The sequence below is a fragment of the Cynocephalus volans genome, chromosome 1 (assembly GCF_027409185.1).
Source record: "Cynocephalus volans isolate mCynVol1 chromosome 1, mCynVol1.pri, whole genome shotgun sequence".
NCBI lineage: Eukaryota > Metazoa > Chordata > Mammalia > Dermoptera > Cynocephalidae > Cynocephalus > Cynocephalus volans.
The window spans coordinates 164,120,388-164,141,367 of NC_084460.1; the positions used below are offsets into that span (position 1 = coordinate 164,120,388).

At 34.2% G+C, this 20,980-nt stretch overlaps 1 long non-coding RNA gene across 1 annotated transcript in view; it reads left to right on the forward strand.

The window, feature by feature from the left end:
- LOC134391657 (uncharacterized) overlaps nt 1-20,980 on the forward strand; it is a 111,064-nt gene that overhangs the window by 39,273 nt on the left and 50,811 nt on the right. Inside the window, exon 2 of the long non-coding RNA XR_010025021.1 lies at nt 12,986-13,031. This is a non-coding gene — a long non-coding RNA (uncharacterized LOC134391657). The remainder of the gene's footprint in view (nt 1-12,985; nt 13,032-20,980) is intronic.

The following is a 20,980-nucleotide window of genomic DNA, read 5'->3' on the forward strand; positions in this document are numbered from 1 at the left end:
ATTGGCAATGGCTGGAGATATTTTGAGTTGTCATAACTGGGAAAGTGCTACTGGCATCTAATGGGTAGGGGCCAGGGATGCTGCTCAGCACCCTACAATGCACAGGATAGGCCCCCACAACAAAAAAATTATCTAGGCCAAAATGTTGATAGTGCCAAAGTTGAAAAATCCTGATATAATCTCACTATCTCTTGTAGGATATAAGCCCACGATGGCAGGATACCTCTCTTTTTTTAATAATATATCCTCACTGCCTAGAAATGTGCATGTCATGTAATAGGTACTTAGTAATCATCAGGAGGGTGAATGAATGGGATGTGAATGATTACTAGAGGAAGGGAATAGCATGTTTAAAGATCTAGGCTTAGAGGAAGTAGGTGTATTAAGTTGCTGAGAGAAGGCTAGTGAGTCTGGAACCAGAGCATGCAAGAGGGTGGTTTCATTGAGAAAACTAATGTTAATGAGTAAAATCTAAATATTTCTTCCTGAAATTTCATACAACTTCTTTTTATTCTATTCTCATTGGAAAATGTTACACATGTGTATGTAAGTTCTTTTTTCCATCAAAGAAGTCTAAAAGTTATTTAGCCTGTCCTTGTTATCTTTTGCTGATTTCTATTCTCCCATTTTTCAGAATTGTAGCCTAGATTAAGAAAACCAAGGAAAATCAATTAATGGCTTAGACAAGTTTGTATGCAATAACAGATGATTCTGGGTGGAATTGGATTCCTTAAAACAGGAGTTCTTGAGGGAGTATTTATGGGGTGGGTGGGGTGCCGGAGCAGAAACAGGTTGAACATTTTGAAAAGCTGCACAACCCTCTATTCTTGTTGCTTATATGCAACCAAAAAGTGGGACATGACTTTCTCAGGTAATGTGCCCCGACTTCCCAGGTTAGGGCATGTTTTCCTGTTCCAAGTACTCACAGCTCCCTATCATTTCTCAATGATGCTGACATCGTAAATAACTTCTGTCCTCCTTTACCAACTGGGGAAGGATTAAACAGAGTGTGGACTAAAAATGGTAAAAAGAATAATGATAGCGATTACATTTGTGAAAAATCTTAAAATGTATTATGGATCAGCAAAACACCAATATATTAGAAGGTCTCTCTTTCTCTCTTTTTTAAAAAAAAAAAAAATAGTATTTATACTATAAGAAATTCATCCCATCTGTGATTACTGGAAATACAGCTTCCCTTTACCAGGAAGGAAAACTTTCCCTGCGCACACATTCACACACACACACACGAAGGAAAACATTCCCTGCGCACACATTCACACACACACACACACACACACACACACACACACACACACACACACACACACACAAACATTTTGCCAATGGCTTCTCCCAAGAGCTCAGCAGTGGCCAGCCACATTGGAAGGCATCACAAGGAGAGAGTGTAAGTGAGGAAGGGAAATGGAGGTTGTATGTAGCTCTGTGGTCATCCCCACCCACCTCAGGTTTTATTATATTATTTGAAAAAGGAAGAGTGTGGCTTAGAGACAGATATAATTCATAAACTGTTTAAGTCTTCTGGCCATTTTAAATCAAATAATGCATGTGATATTCAATATTTTTATTATCGAATTTGTATTACTATATATTTTTGTATAACTTTTACAATTATAATATGTTTCTAAATGGCTGATGTAATATTAGCAAAATCCAGTTATTCTAAGTTGAACGTTAAAATTGTATGTCTCGTTTTGCTTTATCTGGGTGTGCTACCCCTTTCATCTTGTGGTTCAGGTGGAAAACTGGAAGGTCACAAACTGAAATTTTGGAAAAAGTAGGTGAAACCCAGCAGAGGTTCTCCTAGGATCTCTTTCAGTTTCCTACTGGAAAAGTGGAAAACCCCTATCAATCTACTGCCCATCTTGTAGCTCTTCTGGTCCAGGTGAGGAAAAGTGTCATCATTCTGATGGTTGAAGGGACTTCAGAGTAATCCTGTCTGCATCATGGCATTTTATTGAAGTAGACTAAGTTTAGAATGAGGATGGGATTTTCTGGGTTGAGCAATACTCTCTTCCATGTAAGACAGTGATTCCTCCCTACATATGCTCACCAGAGTTGCCTGGGAACTCTGCAGAATGCATATGCGCTGGACCCATTCCTGGATCCTCTGCTTCAGTAGGTCTGAAATGGGACCTTGGCGTGTATATTTGGAAAAAACTCTCAGGTGATCTTGATGTTCTTTCTAGATCAAAAACAACCAACCAGGGTTTTCTTCTCACCTTTATGCTATGAGGGCCCCTACTTTTTGGAAGATTCACTATTGGACAAATTGTTCAGAGACCTTGTTCTTTAGGACAGTGACCTGCTGCTCTATGAGTTTTGGATGTAGACTAACTTAGCTTGACCTGACTGTCTTCCCAGGTTTTTACCTATGATTCACATTTATTAAAAGAAGAAAAGTCAAGGCCCTAAATTTCTTCTCCATGTTTAAGTAATATTTCAAGGAGAATTTCTTCTAGTGTAAAATATCTCCAGTTCCTAATTCAAAATACTTTAGAAGATTCTTTTTTAAGTGATATAAATTAATATAACTTGTATGCTTCTATGAGAAATAATAATTTAAAGAATTATTTTCCAAAGGCAATGATAATGAAATAAATAACAATAGTTATAAATACATAAATAATAAAGAAATGCATAATAATTATAGTATAGAGCATCTTCTTATTGGAGTCTAATCCACTGGACTGTAGGCACCATGAAGCTCCTGAATATTTTAATGAAAATGTGATTCATCTGCCTGTATATTTAAAATGGCATAGAAATGGCCTATTTTCAAATTAATATTTTATTTGTACTTTATACGTACAAGGAAGAAATCATCTTTATTTATTCAACAGACATGAGAAAATTTTTTTCTTTTTTGTTTATATATATACCATGAGATATATATATATGTTTTATATATATTGCTACTATATACATATAATTGCTACTATATGTGTGTGTGTGTGTGTGTGTGTGTGTGTGTGTGTGTGTGTATCTACTGAAACTACTCCCTTACCTTATAATCACCTAAAAAGCTCTCTTAATTGCTAAACCCAGGGGGCATATGCAGTCCTTAATTTATCTGACTTCTCTGATGCATTAGACCTTGGTTGACCATCCTGTTTGAAATTCTCTTGGTCTCTGTGAATCTTCCCTCTCTTTTCCTTCTAATCGTTCGTCATTTCTCCTCTCTGTCTCCTTCAGGGGCTGCTTTCTCTTATGGATACTTCATTACTTATCATTCTTGGATTCCTTCTCCCTTCACTCTAAATACTGTTTCCAAGTGAGCAAATTGATTCCCATGATTTCAACTCTCACTAGTATGCTGATAGTTCCCCCAATTTTTGACTCCAACAAAAGGACTTCTTACCTCATCCACATATCTACCACCTTCTAGAGAGCTCTACCAGCATATCTTAAATCTCAAAGCCATATCACTGAGTTTGCTTCTTTAAATTTGTTATTACTCATACCTTCTATCCTAGGTAATGGCATCAGAATGAACCAGTTTCCAAAACTGAAATTTAGTGACTTCTTATTAAACCTTATCGCCCATATCTGACTCTATCCAATATAGCTTCCTAAATATTTCTTGAAACTTTTCTTCCTCTTCCTGTGTTTCCCCACTGCCCTGGGTTACAACTCTCATCATCTCTCTTCTGAGCTACTATAAAGCCCTCTTAATTTTTTTCACCATTGCAAGATTTGCTTTAGCAATCTACATTGAAGAAAAATCTTAACATAGTACCCCACACATACACTGAAAGCACATCAACCATGGATAACAGGAATAGCAAACATAGCATCAATGTCCTGACTACTCATTTTTGCATTTATGGAAAATATTGGGATTCAATGAAAATATTCTATTTTATTAAGTCCTATAATTCTTTTTGAGAAGGATTCTGAGGAATGTAAAATATATATATAAAATATAAACCATATATAGCTTTCATGTACAATGTATAATAATTAATATAAAATGAAAACATAATTTAAATATTTAGGAGCAATTTCAAAAAATTGTTTTCTCTACAGTTGTTAATTCAGTTATTAGTTTAAAAAATATATAATTTTCTTCAGAAAATGTACTTAGTGTTTCTACACTTTACACGGAAGTCTAAAACTCAAATTCCCACAGCAACCTCGCAACATAAATTAATTATTTAGACTAGGGGTGGACTGTATCAATGATATCTTATATATCATACATGAAAGCTATATGTATTTTATATCAAAACAGAACCCCAAACCACGCACTTACACCATATATGGCTATTTATTTCATTTATTTGTTCTGGTTCATGTTTGACAATGCATATGGACTTGATTTTTTGTGCAATGTAAGTAGCATTAATTCACCCCAGAGACATGCTTTGCTTTTATATGATTGAGAGTATCTAATAAAAGTGTTTTAAGACATTTTTATAATATAATTCATACTACATTTCTGGTCTTCTTAGTCATAAACTGAAGACATAATTTTGCAGATGTGAAAGTAAGTATAAGATCTCAATGTTTCCTGGAGAAATTTGCTATTAAAATCCATTCTCATATATCAATATACTTTTAGAGTCCTCAGTTCCAGAAATTTTTTTCTAAGTTTTCTTGAACTTTTACTTGTCTGTTTTTTTGTAGAACGACAGAAATGATTTTATACTACTATAGGGATTTCCATACTGTCTAAGTCTCAAGTCTTGACCAAGGAGTGTACATGTATGGGTGTGTGTCTATGTGTGTGTGTTTATACACATTGTTTGGAAAGAATATGAGAAAAGAGAAGCCAGAGGGAAAAGGACTCAGTTTCAAAATACAAATGCTGTGTAATTTTATCCAGATATGAGCTTTTGAGTAGGAACTTAAGTGAACAGGGTCTCATATTTTTTGTGGAATGTTTTTGAGAATCTTGAGACAGCAGTTTATAAAATTTCTTCTTGATTCATTAAAACATCAGTATATAACACAAAGTAATCTTCTCTTTAGTGCTTGAATATAATTTGGTGACTCCTAGATTTGTATTGTGTTGAAGTAAACCTGATAGTCTTTACGTATGAAACAGTATGTGCACTGGCCAATTCACAGAGATGAATGCAAGGCTCTGCGGAAGAATAATAAAAAATTATGGAGAGAAAATAACTGTGTGGTAAATAGAAACAGAACCCTGTTATTCTTGTTTCAGACAAACCAGTTTCATTTGTAGGAAAATGGAGAAGAAAAATCTGGCCAAGGATATGGCTGATTCCTGACCTTAGTAAGTCTGCCTCTTCATGTGTGGGAGTACAGGAATCCTTTCTTATGAATTATGTTGCAGCTCAATTCATTCGTTCACTAGTGTTTCCAGAGCACTTATGTGCCAGCAATGATAAACGAACACAGAATTGACCTTAGCTGAGCTTACAGGCTAGTGGCAGAGAGAGACAGATTATTCAGTATTCACACACACAAAAGTGAAATCTTCACTGTAAAAATTGCTAAGAAGGGAGTACACAGGAAACAATCAGTGTAGTGGGGAAGGCCTGAGGAAGTAACACTTCAGTTGAAATTTGGAGGGTGGATAGAAGTTAACCAGGAAAAGCAAAGGAAGAGAACTATGCAGTATCTTTGTTATGGGTCCACACTTTCTTATGCAAGGTAAAAACTCCATGTAGCAAGGATGCATGATGTCTTGAGATTGTAGTTGGTATTTGGCTTGGGGTGGAGGGAAAAAGGGTGGAACTTTGGCTGTAATGAGATATTTACCAGCATGCAGCTTACATTCTGGAAAGGCAGACAGATAATAAACATTTTTGCAAATTAATATATGTTAGGTAGAAATAAATGCTATGAAAACTAATAAAGCAGAATAAGAAGAGAGGAAGCTTAGGGGGTGATAACATTTTAGACTGAGTGGTGAGGAAAATCTTCTCTGAGAAGACACCTGAATGAAGCAAAACAGTGTGCTATGTTTTTTTTCTTTTTCTTTTTTTTAAAAAAAAGAACTAGAGAAAAAGATAACTGAAGCAAGCATGGCAAAATGGTAATGCCTGTTAAATCTGGGTTTGATATTTGGAGCTTGTTTTATTATTTTTGACTTCTGTACCTTCGTATTTTAAAGTATTTAAAAAATAATTTTATAAAGCATCAGTTTGCAATAAGTGGGAGGGGGGTTGGGAGGTCCTGGAAGTATCCAGATTAGCATTGAGAAGTAGGAGTTTCATGGAAAATGAACCTGGAGAAGTGGGTAGTTGTAAAGCCAGCAGGTCCCCTAGATTTTGTTAAGAAATTTGACCTTTGTTGTAAGAACAATGGGAAGACATTGAAGGATTTTATGCAGGGGTATGAGTGAAATAATTGAATTTGCACTTTGAAGCATTTAAGAATTTCCATTTATTCAAGAAATTTTAAGCTACCACCTGGCATTTTGCCCAGCTTTGTGCCAAGTGTGGGGAGATATAGTTGTGATAAAAACCAGAGAGGTCTTTATGCTCAGAGAATGTGAAATGCAGAGGTGGGTAAAATCATCGCTGTCATCTATAGATGAACTTACTAGCCAGCTATTTTCTTTATTAGTTGTTCTGCACCTATTGCATATTATCATCTTTGACAAAGGTTGGGCAATCACCTTGATTCTGATAGTTTTGAGAATTCTGATAACTCATTAGTTTATTTATTGGTGAGAAAAATCTGGGTTTTTTTATAAAGTAGCTTCTTACATTCCATTTTACCAATTTCTCATTATATGTGTGCAGTATTTATGTGATCCTTTTCCAAATTTGAGACTCCTAATATCTCAAGGTCAAAAAGTCCTAGGCCAAAACGGGAGAACCACGGGGCGAGAGAGGCATGTTCTTTGCTGAAACAAAACAAAACAAATCAAAAAACACCCCTTTGGAATGTCATTTGAAATAGGAACATTATTAGCATTTGCCAAAAAGAGGATAAATTCAAGTATTGGTGATAAGTAAACTTTTAATAGTTTGGAGGTGATGTGTGTCTTCTGTCAAAGAAACATGTTCTAAGCGATCTGGTACTGCTGAGGACTTGGAAGCAGTGATAAAGATTAACTCTTGATGAGCATGTATGAGCCATCCAATTTAAAAGGTCGGTTTGGGAGCTTCTTTTAGCCAGTTACCTCTGACTTTAATATTTCCCATTGATTTGATATCATTATCCTGGGGTTTTCTCATTTCCCACAAACCTGATATACCTCTTAAGACAAATGAGGTCCATCGTTGCCATGGAGAGAACGTGGGTATTAATAGTAAAACTTGGTTATTGACTCATTCCCTTTAGTTGCATAGAAAACGGGACTACAGAGTTACTCCAATATCTCAAATCGCCTATTTGACCTAGGTATAAATTTACTTAGGTAAAATTTTTAAAATTTTTAAAATTTAAATTGCTACCTTACATTTTTCATAAAACAAAAGCAGTTATCTTTCTGAAGCTCGGTGTAATTTTAAATCTTAATACTTAGTGCATCTAAAACTTATTTTATCATATAATAAAAAATTAATGTCCAGACTATAATATCTATGGACAAATTCTGAAGAAATAAAAAAAAAAAAAAGAGGCCAGAGAATATCAATGCCTGTCTTAATTACCAATTTGGTAATTACAGGCAGATGATTTGCAAATTCCCTTTCCTTGAAGCTTCTTCATTTTTATAGCCAAATAAGTAAGTGTTTTTACAGCAAACCTGGAGTGACAGGTAAAGATAAGATTATTTTTAAAAATTAAAGGAAATGTTTGGTTTTTAAGGGGTAATATCAGAATCTAGGAGTCACTTTAGGGCTTAATATTTATTTGAGTTTACCTTCCATTTTACATTATTAACTTATTTTCAGTCATAAATTTTACTGTTTATGTTTTTAAATTATATACTAACAAGCTAATATTAACATCTGCTTTTAAGATAATCATGGGTAATATAAACAATTAACTGAATCATACATATTTTTATGCAAATGCTAAAACATTAGTAGAATTGAACCAAGTCAACATTAGATGAATTATATCAAGGATAACTTTATATGTTCTCAAATTAGAATTGATTAAATCGATCTGTTTTTCAGGACCAAGAAACAAAAGAAAGAGTAAAGTAAGTTTATGAAAGATAATGAATGAAAACGCTAATTTTAGAACATGAGGGGACTTGATTTTCAGTTCTTTTATTTGTTACTACGTAGGTTCAACCCAAAGGAAAAACAGGATTGCATTTCTGATTTGGAGAGCCTTTGCCTCACATTTCTAACTCAAAATGAGAAACTGGGCTGGACGAACTGGACTTGAGAGTGACAGGGACCTGAATCAAAACGCTGCTTTTCTCCTTTGCAATCTTGATGTTGGGAAGTTACTTGATCCTCTTAAGTATCTCTTTCCTTATCTAAAAAGTGGAAATAATAGTTATGAAATTTAAATAATATATACAAGTGACCTAGGATAGTGTCCAAAGCTAAATAAAGCTCATTAAGTTCCATTCCAAGTCCCTTCTCTTTAATCACTGTGCTCTTTTCAGATATTTGCCTATATTTTTATTGGATATTTTGCAATGAAATACAAGTGTTACAAAAATTTGCAAAGTGTACGTTGCAACTCATTTCATACAGAGCACATAGTGGCATAAAGGAGAATCTAGGTTCAAATATCCAAAATAGTAGGACCAAGGTGATAGCTGATAGACTTCAGCAAGCACCGTGACCTCTTCTTTTGTTCTTTTCCTTCCTAATCGTCCTATTCTCACCACCTTATCTAAAAACGTAAATATCTAAAACATCTCACTTGTGCATTTGTCAGCTTTATTTCACTGTACAACACTTAAACTGCCATCTATGATACATATTTATTTATAAATTTATTATTTTTGGTAGTATATAAACTCTGTAAGAGCAACAATTTCTTATTTTAGATGTGACCTTTTCTTAATGCAAATTGTCAATTATTTTGCATTTTTCAAAATGAAAGTTGGGATATTTTTAGTAATAAAATACTGGACATTCCATTAATTGCAGTAAAAAAAAAAATACCTTTAAAAAACGTATGTGGATGTGTGTTTTTAATACATAACATTAAACTTATTTTGTAATGTACAAATAAACATAGCTAAAAACTACACTTCCTGGATCTTTGTGATTTTAAAATACAGCGCGTTCTACTTACATGGAGATTTTTATTCCAGAAAGGTATTGAACATGACAATCTGACAGTCTGTCCTTGGGATGCTGTCACCGCTATTCTCAGATCAACTGTCAAGACCTCAGCTGGGCTTCTACAAGTTGCTTAAGAACACTTCTAGAACCATCCTAATGGGCATATTTCGACTGTCACTTGGAAGAAAATGATCAGTTAAGATCAATCTGTACAGCGGGTCTTTTGGCAGAAACCCAGTCATATCATTTTCTTCAATCAAGTCTTTGTGGGAAAAAGGCCTTATCAAATTCCTTGGACATGAAGTTACTGTTGGAACCACTCTATCACCATGCAGGGAAGCTGCAGATTTTGAAAGGTCAGAGTGGCCTTACAACGATTTAAACCATTTTATGATTTTTAGTTGGGAAGTGAAGATGGTTATAATACTATGAAAACTTTGGGTCTTACACCTTTCTGTGAGAAGGATCTTTGTGCCATACACTAAACCACAACTTCCTGATATAATTATTAAAGAGACCAAAGCTAAGAGACTGAAAACCCTAATCCTACCCTGGACTTAGATTCAAAGCATAGAACTGGGTTATCCAAATTGTAGAATGTAAACAGGAAACTGGAGTAGGTAAAAGACTAAGAGGAAAAAATATACTTATTTCTTATGAACAAAAATTCACACTTTATTTAATGACTAATGTCAGAAAATTTAGTATTTTAAATTTGGCTTTAGTTTTTAACCTTTGGTTTATTCTTCTGTGTTGATTAAATAGAATAATATATATTTCTGAAGTGAAAATATGCTTTTAGTAGATATTACTTGATTTGAATCCTAAAGGCGAGCTGGCAGGTGAATCTTTAATCTGAAAAATGGAGGGTTTTAATGAATGGTATTCCTAAAATGACAGTGCTAAGCCTTGTGGAAAATCAAGAGAAAACAAATGTAATAATAAAATTAATCTCCACTCATAAATATTATAGTACACATCTTAATTCATTTATGTATCTGTGAAATAAGAGGACTTATCTAGGCAATCAAAAAGTTTTTAACTCAGTTAGCCTACAGATAATACTATATTTTAAAATTCTGTTTTAATAAGTATGTTAAGTATAATTCCCTCTACGTTCACTATAAGGAGCATCCTTACTTTGTGTCCAGGTGTATAGTCTAGACATTTTAAAGTTGTTTGTTTGTTCCTATGTACTTTTAGTAGAAATGCTAATGTCAAATTTTGCTCCTGTTCTTCAAATACTATGAGCAGCTTGCTCTCCTTGTAGAACATAAACTTGCTATGAACTGTTATTCTGATGATAAAACTGAAGACTTAAGGAATGAAAGCTTGAATACATTTATACAATATTTTAAATTCTCTTGATTGTTCAAACTTCATTTTGCTAAAATAGGAGATTTTTAGTATTTTTGGTAGCATTTTAATAAGCAGTAGTCTTTTCAGTGGAAGAGATGAGTAGAAAACAAGGAGATCATTTCTAATAAATTTGTATTAAAAACTACCAACTTGGCTTATCTCTTTTTTGTCATTCTCCAACTCTCTGCAAAATCTTGCCTTCCATGTTATGGGAATTTTATCTTAATCTGGCAGTCATTCATACCGTGTATGTCATTTTGAAACTTGCAGATATATTTATTTACCATAAGCTTGATTTTGGAGGTAGTGAAAAAGCCAATGCTCTTGTCTCTGGTCAAGGACATTTGGGAACATAAAATACATAACAGATTAGAAGTATATATTTTGCTGTTTAATAATATTTTGCTTGTGTGAAACATAATTGTGTTTAGCCACAATTGTGTGTGTGTGGATATCTATAAATTTATGTATCTGTAAAATAAGAGTGCTGAACTACAATCATATGTCTTCTTATAGAAAAATGTAGACATACTTTATACTCTACCAATTACTGATGTGAGTTTTTCAAAGAACGTGTTTCTTTGTAATTAATTCTGTGACTTTGTTTCTCTTAAATAAGGTTGGGTCAAGTTGCTTAAACGTTGGCACAAAAAATATTTGTCTCAGCAATCTTTCTTAATGATTTAAGCAGAATTGAAAAACTACAGTAATAAAATCCAGCAAATACATTTTATCATTAAGCAATGCTTTATCTTCATATAAGTACTAGTTTCTCTAGCTGGGTACACCTCAAACTCTCAATTTATTTAAATTTCACATTTTTAAAACACTTTTTATCTAATGTCTTTTTAAATATCTGATGTGGCTTTTAAACTTAGTACATGCATCCTTTGTCAGTCTGCAAAGGAAACATGAATTAATCATCGAGTTTGTCCAGCCAGGGAAGATGCATCTCACTGATACTGTGAGCTTACAAAGTGGCACACACAAGCTGTTTCTGAGATTATAGCACAAGAAAACATTCCCACAGCTATTGTGTTGCTGCTTGCTCAGTTCCCAGTCTTAATAGAATTCTAGGTCTTGATAGTACAGGGGTGGAATCTATGCTTACATAATGTTGATTCTGCTGTTGTCCTGTCTAAAAACAGAAGTTACTATTTAAGAGCAAAACAAACTGGGCCAAGGGTTATTGTCTAGCCTTTGAAAGCATTTACAAGAAACAGTTTATTAATTGTTGCAAAAAATATATTTTGTTAATTAAGAACTGTAAATAATTATATTTTTTTCTAAAAAAAAATATGAATCCTAGACAGGGAACAAAGGAGTAATTCCATTATTGCTTATGATAGTATAGATGAATTTAGAATGGGGAAGCATATGTTAAAAAGCAAATAGTAGATTTTCTTTGATTTACCAATTTTATGTGAAGGACTACTGGGTGGTTTCTTTCATATCCAGCTATCGGTATTATCGACTGGTTTTGCTAGCTTTGTAAATCATGTGTTTCTTCCTTGTTTCTTTTTCTCTCATTGACTTGAAAGCAATTTAAGAACAGAATCCTGTCATCTAATTTTTGGTATCTCCCTCTACCAAGGAAAGGAATTTTGAATGAGGTAGATACAGTAAATGTTGATGACATAGATAATTCTTTCAAGCAGGAATGTAAAGTTACATCGAGAGGATGGAACTTATCAAGAGCAGGTTATATAATTTTACTCCCTCTACATCTTTCCAATCTTAAAAGTTACAAAGAATTAAATAACTTAATGCTGTGGGATGAGTATGAAGCGGAAGGGTGACAGTTTTGCCCTTAGTTCTGCCAAGAACTAGCAAAGTGGCCTTCCTTGGCTTATCTGTACAGTAAGCAAGTTGGACCAGTTGATTTTTAAGTTACCTACTAGTTCTAAGATGAATTCTGTTTTAATGAAGGGCACCAGAATTTCCTTATAGTAATTCCCTGCGCCCTGTAATATCTCTATTAAATCCCTTAGAACATAGAACTTGGCTCACTCTGGGCTGAAATCTTATAATCATATCCACATAATGGACTACTTACTATCTGTACTTTTAATGATATAAAAAGATGGTGTTATTAAATCTAGAATTTTTGGTTTTGTAATTTTGTTGTTCTTTTGCTTCATTTTCTCGAAAAATGATTTTCCCTTTTTCTTATCATCTTTACTGTAAATAGTAAAATTACTAAATTGGCTAACAGTTGTGAACAATGGAGCGTTAATCACTATATTCATGCTCTACAGAGTGCAAAAATGCTCATTCCACATACATTTATTCTAATGCTCGTGTGCCCTTTGTCACTATCAGTGTTGTCGGCCTCATGTATTTGCGAGGAAAGAACAGACAATGTCTTGCCACAGTATATGGTAACCCAGCAAACTGACCACCAACACTCAGTGTGGATAACAATGGCAAAGCAGTCCTGCTATCCTGTTATAGTCTATGTCATCTATTTTCTATTTCTCTTTCAGGATATCTGTAAAGATTACTCAGAGAACCTTTTACTCTCCTATAAAGGTAGGAAAAAGAAACCTTTTCTCTTAATAAAATGTATTTGTTGCTGTGTTTCCATAGTTTACTCCCTTTGTTTGACGTAGATAGAATTGATGCTACTTACTTTGAATTAGTGGAAACTGTAAGACACTGTAATCTACTTACTTGCTAAACTGGAAATTTTTCAACACATAGTGTTTGTCAGTTTGATTTTTTTCCATGCTATTACAGTTTATGGTTTATTGTAGACAGAAATTATTTTCTTTTACATTTTTGTATTACCTTCTCCATAAATTTATGGTAGCTTGACATTACTGTATATAATTTCCCTATATCAGGAAGGTAATTTAATATATTATATATGATATAATATATATTATTAGAAACAGAATATCTTGTCTACCGTAATTTCACATTTTCCTTGCTATTCTAAACCTGTAATTTTTAAAGAAACAACTAAAGTAACCATACATATAATTAACTGTCAATGATTTAACAATATAAATGTTAATTTGGAGGAATTTGCTTCAGTATTTGCTTTACTTAATAGAGTGCAGAAAATGTGGCCCTTTTCTTGGTTAGGGCGTATGTGAAGATAAATTTAGAATTTCTGGTCTAGTAAATACTTCTCGGATAATGACTTAATTGTAGCTATTTCAAACCAAATTGTTTAATTGTGGTGAATCATATGCAAATTGTTCAGATGTAGGTCAACTCCTACTCCTACATTCTAGCACCTCTTTTCTAATTCAGGAGAAACTGCTCAATGCCTAAAAGAGCGGAGTAGTTACAGACTAGAGACATAAGGCAAAAAACAAAACAATGATAACATAAAAACCAACAGTGGGCCAGGAGTCAGAAAGTCCCTGTAAAAATGGCAAGGCAGGTTGCCTTTATTTATATTTTGGTTGGTGATCTCTTAGGCTTCTGTGTGTTTGCAGAGAATAGTTTTCTCACTGCTCATGAGATTTATGGCTTGCAAATCATGGTGCCTCTAGGATGCTAAGTCTCCTCATCTGTAAAGTACGTGTAATAATGTCATTCTTGTCTATTTGTTTGAACTGAAATGAAGATCAAGTAAAATAAAGACTGTAAAATGAATGTGTGACTCCTCAAATCCCATATGGGAAGGACATGTCATTTTTGGAAATCTGGTTGAGTGACAGAGGAGTGGGGCTCAGATCACCTGTGTAGCTCCTGGTGAGGCCAACTGGCATCCATAGCAGAGGCCAAAACCAAAGAAATACTTTACTTTTCTAGCTGTTACATTATAGTTCTAATCTATAGATGCCTTTGTGATGAAGCATGGTATCATTTTCTAATGAATGGCCAAGGTTTTGTGATTCTACTTAATCTTTATATATTGTCTGCTGTACTTTCAAAGAAAAGTTTCTTATTTTCAGCTACCAATGCATTAAAAACTTATAAAGCAGATTGAGTGAATTTGTTATATTTGTTGTCTTCTATCTTTAGATGATTGTTGCTGATGTTTTTGGTATATTGACAGAAAAAAGTTAACCATGCTGCTTATTGATAAAAACTATTATTTTGACTTTAACTCTAAAAAAATTAGAATTCTACCTTATTATATAAACCTAACTTTTTTATTGTCATTTTTTCACTGGAATTTGATAGTTCTAAAGTTTGAATTTATGGCTGCGTATAATGTATGATCATCATTTTCCAAAAATTAATTATTGAAAAAAGTGGCAATTATTTTTTTTAATTATTAGAATGGGGAAAATAGGTATGCATATTTTGTACTTTCTCCAATATAAATATCCTTTTGTTTAAATTATTTAAAATTTAAAAATAGAGAATTGTACTAAATAGCAAGTGATATTTCCCTCAATGTTAGCTACTGCTGAAGTTTTGGTGTTTATTCTTCCAAACTCCTTCTTTATAAACATAAACATTAATATGTACACATAAATGGTTTCATACCATATGCATGATTCTGTGGGTTTTTTTTACCATTTTAATTATGGACATTCTTCTAAACAACATATGTTAGATCACATATGGTTTCACCCTTTTTAATGGCTGCATATTAGACAATATTTTGGATTTATTTAATAAGCCCTCTGAATGTTGTTTTTAAAAATGACAACTTTAGAGTAGAATAAAAGGAGGCCTTTCTTAATTGCACTTTTGGAAGGCAATACACAAGAAAAATTCCCATCCGTACACTGAATCAAGAAATTAAGGAGTGAAGAAAAAGTGTTATAGTAAAGAAGCATAGAAAATAGTATTCAGTAAGCACACGTCAATGGCCAGGGGAAGGCAAAGCTATTAATGTAGATGTTCATGCAAGTGTGTTGAAGGTATGTAAAACTGAAAATCTACCAATTTCTTCAAGGTTCTCTCCAAATGACACCTCCTACCACAAGCACTTGGAGATTCCTTCCTCCCCACTCCCACTGGTTGTCTTACATCTTCAAAATACTTCAAGGAAAAATAGATCTTATCACATTATGTCACATATAAAAATTCATTTTGTTACTTTTTCTCCACTAGGCTGTTAAGCCGTGGTGGTAATGACTATGTTTAATATATCTTTGAACCTAATAGATGCAGAATAAACATTCATTCAGTTAAGTCGGATTGAAGGGTGAGAGAAGGAAATAATCAAGTAGAACTATTAAATCTTAAAAAATTTTATGAGGGGCCACTAGATGACTTGTTATTATCCCTGGAATAAATTATAATCGATTCTCCTGAGGATTAGACACAAATAATATAAACATGTTGATTTTGATATCCAATGGAAATTATTTTAAATTGAATTTTAGTGATTCTTTGTGGTTTTCATGCTCAAAATTATACTTACAATTGTTTCATAAAAGTGTTTACAGATGTATGAAAAAAAAATTATTTGAATGGTGCCAGATTTGTATATACATGACTTCATATGGATCTAAAAACACTTTGTCAGCTTCAAAACATTGTACACTTGTAAGACGTTATCATTGTTACTGTAGTAAATTGCTTGTAGTAAAATTGGCTCTGTGGGTTAAAAATATATTTATTTACAAAATAAGCAGTAATATGTAGAAGAAGCAATTCTGTTAGAAGAAAGGGAGAATTTTTTTAATACTTTGTATAATGCAAATTGCTATTCATGCCATTTGAATCTTTGATATCGTCTCAATCAGCAGAAGTAGAGTTATTACCAGTTTAAATCATGCTTAAAAGAACCTCTGATTCCGTCTTAGTCTGAATTCAATGATAATGTAAATTTAAACTACAGTGAACAGATATACCAATTTCAATTTCCTTTACAGAAAAGTTAAGGATTAGTGGATGTAAAAATTCTCTTTTGAAACTAAATGTAACATTTAGTACATAAGAGTTTTTCTTCTCATCTGCCTTGCAGCAGTCACTAGCTTCAATTCTGATTTCACATTCTTTTTACCGGGCAAGTCATTAAGTCATTGGAAAGGAAGAAAAGATCTTGGTCTTTTTTTTTTTTTTTTTTTTTTTGGGCAGCTGACTGGTGAGGCCTTGACCTTGGTGTTACAAGGCTGTGTTGTAACCAACTGAGCTAACCAACCAGCCCCCATTAGTCTTTTCTGAGATTTTTTTTTTGTAACTTGCTGAGCCAGAGCTTGAAATTTAGTGATTCAAGTGCATACCTTTGCATTGTTTCCAAAGCTCTGATCCCCTCATTGTTATTCATTTAGCTAGGATTACAAATGCCAGTGCCTCTAGGGCTTATGCATTGCAACCAAAACCAATGTAACAGGAAAAATATCAGACCATAGGGAATGGTGTGGACTGTGGAACAAACGATCATATGATCAACACCTGGGCTACAAGAGCTATTTCTACTTATTCTTGTCAAATTTCTAACCAATTATATGTTCCAGGGGCTTAATTTCTGAGGGCTTAGAAAGTTGGATATTGGAATTTTTATGTGAAATATCATGGTTTTGAATGTTGGCTCAAATTTAAAAAAATAAAAGAAAAACCACATAAAGGAATCAAGACATGCCTGAGGCAGGCAATTTGCCACCTTTTCACAGATCTTCCATAAATATTTGCTCAATCAATGAATGAATCATAAACCTCTAAGATAAATAGTAAAATTAAAGAAAATTCTAACTCTTGTACTTACTCCCTTCTCCATCAGAAACGTCCTTTACGGAGGGCCATAGTCATAGCAACAAATCTGGAGACTTGCCAGATAAGCCTATCTCTGAATTCCAGAAGCCAGAAAGACCAGAAGGGTGAGAGAAACAGAGAATCAAGTAATCTAAGAGGGCATTATTAAAATGTATTATGCTCTGAAAAAAGAATGTGAGTGAGAAACATCATTTTTTGGACACATTTTATCTGACCCGCAACTTACTTTATACTACTACCATCTTTTTCCTTTATTCAAGTTTTCTGAAAATCTTTTTTCTATTATTCATCTTAAAAGAAAATGAGGAATAAAGATAATTGGTCAAAATAGAGTCAAATGACCTGGGTAAATAAAAATTATACATGCAAATCTTGTCACATAATCATTACTGAATAATCTGAGTTTGATGGATGCTGGGTTGTTTTACATTCTGACCCATTTAAGATTTATTTTCTCTTTGACATGCTGCTTTCCTTCTGGACAAACTCAGCCTTCTGGGTCTTTCATTTTAATCTTTTGTTACACTACCACATATTTCACTGGACTTAAATGTATTTACTTACAGTTGCTCGCATGTCTCTCTGTTTCCTAGTAGAATTGAGAATCTTGAGGCCAGAGCAGTATCTTTAAAACTGTATTTGGAACAATTATAAACTTACAGAAAATTTACAAGTATAGCACAGGAAACTTTTTCCACTGAATCATTTGAAAGTTATTTACCAACCTAGTGTATTACCCTCAGCTACTTTAGGGTGTTTCTCCTACAAACAAAAACATTTTCCACACAAACAGAATAAAATCCATAATAACAGGTGCTATGGACTGAATTATGTCTCCCACCCTGAAACTCATATATTGAATCCCTAACCCCCTGTATGATGGTATTTGGAGGTGGGGCCTTTAGGAGGTAATTAGGTTTATATGAAGTCATAAGTGTGGGGCCCTCAGAATGGTATTAGTGCCTTTGTACAAAGAGATACTAGAGAGCTTGTTTCTTCTCTCTTCACCATGTGAAAATACAGCAAGGCTACAGTCTGCAGGCAAGGAAGAGAGCTCTCACTGGGGAATTTAATCTGCCAGTATTTTGATCTTGGACTTTCCAACTGCCAGAACTGTAAGAAATAAATTCTTGTTGCTTGTGCTACCCAGGCTGTGATATTGTGTTACTGCAGTTCAAGTTGACTAGAAATAACATTGATAACATTATTACCATCTAATCCTAAAATACCATTAAAGTTTCATTGGTTGTCCAAATTAATTCCAATTAATGTCATTTAGAATGTAAGAATTTGTTTCCAAATGGTGTGCCTTTAGTAGTCTTGTTTTATTAGTCTCTGTTAGTGTAGAAATGTTCCACAGACTTTCCTTGACTTTCATGACCCTGACTCTTTTGAAAATTATATGCCAGTTACTTTGTAGAATGGATTAATTTGGGTTTGATGCAGGGACCATGTTTTACGCAAATTTGTATACTAGCTTCTTGGGTGGTGTCTGGCACAGAGGGGGTGTTCAATAAATGCTGTTTGAGGAATGCATTAGCAGTTGAAAATGTCTGCTGTGAAGTTCTGTCTCAGTATCACCTGGCTAATGCTAATACCAACTATTTCAAAACTTCAGAGAGAAAAAATGTCACATTTATCTTAAAGAGGAAAACAAAAAACAAAAAACCTCAAAAAGTCAGACTCTGGTGTCTTCCCCCAGCAGCACTGAAGTTTGTTCTCTAATTCATCTAGTAAGCATATGCTGGCCCCTGTGTAAGTTAGTGCTAGTTTCTTTGAGCAGCACTTCTCACAGCATGGTCTGTTAACTGCTTCCTTCCTGTTCACACGCACTTTCTGATTTATGATGATGTAAGGACAGAAATTGGGAATAAGAATTTAGAAAGCTTTTTAGCATTTTGATGAAGTGATTTTATTTCTGCTAAATTTAATAATTTTTAAATGATCTTGTATTTGTTATCTTTTTTATTACACTTATCTGTTTATTAATTTACATTTTATTTTTCATAATTATTGATCCATAATGGATTATAAATAAAGAATGAAGTAATTTACCACAGTTTGTGGTCTTTCTGCATTGCTTTAGGCAGATCATAGTAGAGTGGGAAAAATGTGAGCTAGACTATAGTGGAATTTGACCTGGAGCCTAAGGAATGGGTAGGATTTGTCTAGTTTATAAGTAGAGAAATGGGCATAATAAAATAAAAGAGTATACATGTGTATGCATATGTGTGTGCATGTATACACTTGTATTCATACTTGTGTGTTATACATGTGTATGCATATGTGTGTGCATGTATGCACTTGTATGCATGCTTGTGTGTGTTCATGCACATGTGGGAACATGCTTGTGTATATGGTTTTCTGTGCACATGTGTGCTTACTTCTATGTGTGCATGTGCTTTTATGTATGTATGTATGTATTACATACATGTGTGCACCTGGGTGTGCTTATGTGTGTTTGTATGTGCGTGTGTATATAAGTTTGTGTGTGTGTGTCCAAGAATGTGCATGACAAGGTTGCAGAACTGGGTGATCTTGATCTTTCCTTTAAGTTTCTGAACTGTAAAATGAGGGGGCCTAGACTAAGTGCTTATATGATTCCTTTCTTCTCTGAAGTTCCTGAGAAGCTTGAGGAAGCCTTCTTTCAGGTCTTCTAGCAGGTGTGAATTCTACTCCTTCTCAGGGGCCTCAAATGATAGTAAGAGCTCCTGATTGCAATACCAGGTGATCTCAACTCCTCCTACATCTGATTTCATTGCATCCCAAAACATTGGTTCTTTTGGCATTCTGCTCTATAGAATATTCTCCTGTTCTTCCTTCCTTTTTCTCAACTCACTCCCTCCCTCAACCACTGGAAACCTTTTGAGTTCCCGTTGCTGGCAGAACATCAATAAATTCATCTGACCAAGACAGTGGCCAGTACTGCTATTACCACTTCTCGATGACAGGACCTAGGCACAGAATGAAGAGAGAAGTGATGTAGATAGGAAAAATGATGTAAGAAAGAAGGAAGTAAGCATAAAAAATAATGATAGAAAAAAAAAAATCTGAAAGGAAGAAAACATTCTATGGCTTGAAGTTTAACTTACATTGGCAGCCTTCAATTTCAGTAACGTGCAGCCCAGTTCAAAACATATTCATAAAGTAACTCTCATAGACTAGACACCGGACTCAGGAGATGAAGAAAAGAATAACATATAAGCACTTGCTCTAGAATGACCTCAGTGTTTGGGCTGCAATGAGTGCAGTGAAGTTGAGTGGAATATTCAGTGGGTATTTACAGGCACAGAGCAGAGGTAATAGACCAGCCTCCAAGGCTTCTTGGAGGAAATGGTGCCCATGAAGGGTCTAAATGAAGACTAAACTAAATTGGAAAAGCAGGATGGGGAAGGAGCACAATTTGATGATCAGTGTTCAGTCCAGGAGCTGGTACGTTTTTGGTGCTTAAAAAAGATTTGCTGAATGAATGAACAACTTAATAATTTAGAGTTGGCTGATAAACTAGAGGTAAAAGCAGCTCTAGGAAAAGGAACTAGGCAGAGGCCTGGAAGCAAAGAACAGCCTGGTGAATGGGGGATAGGGACAGATCTGCAGTGCCCCAGTGGTGGAGTAAAAACTATGACAGAAGGAAGTGAGTTGATAATAGAGATATAAGTAGTAGCCGAAGAGTGGAGATCTTTCTCTGCAATACTAAGGCCCTGGCTTTATCTGTGGTCACAGGAGTGTGACATTATGAGATTTGTACTGTAGTTTGATCATAGGTGACTAGGTGCTGGGGAAGCAGGTCAGACACAGTGATATAACAAGGAGTCTATTTCACTAGTCTTCGCAAGAAAAGATGAAAA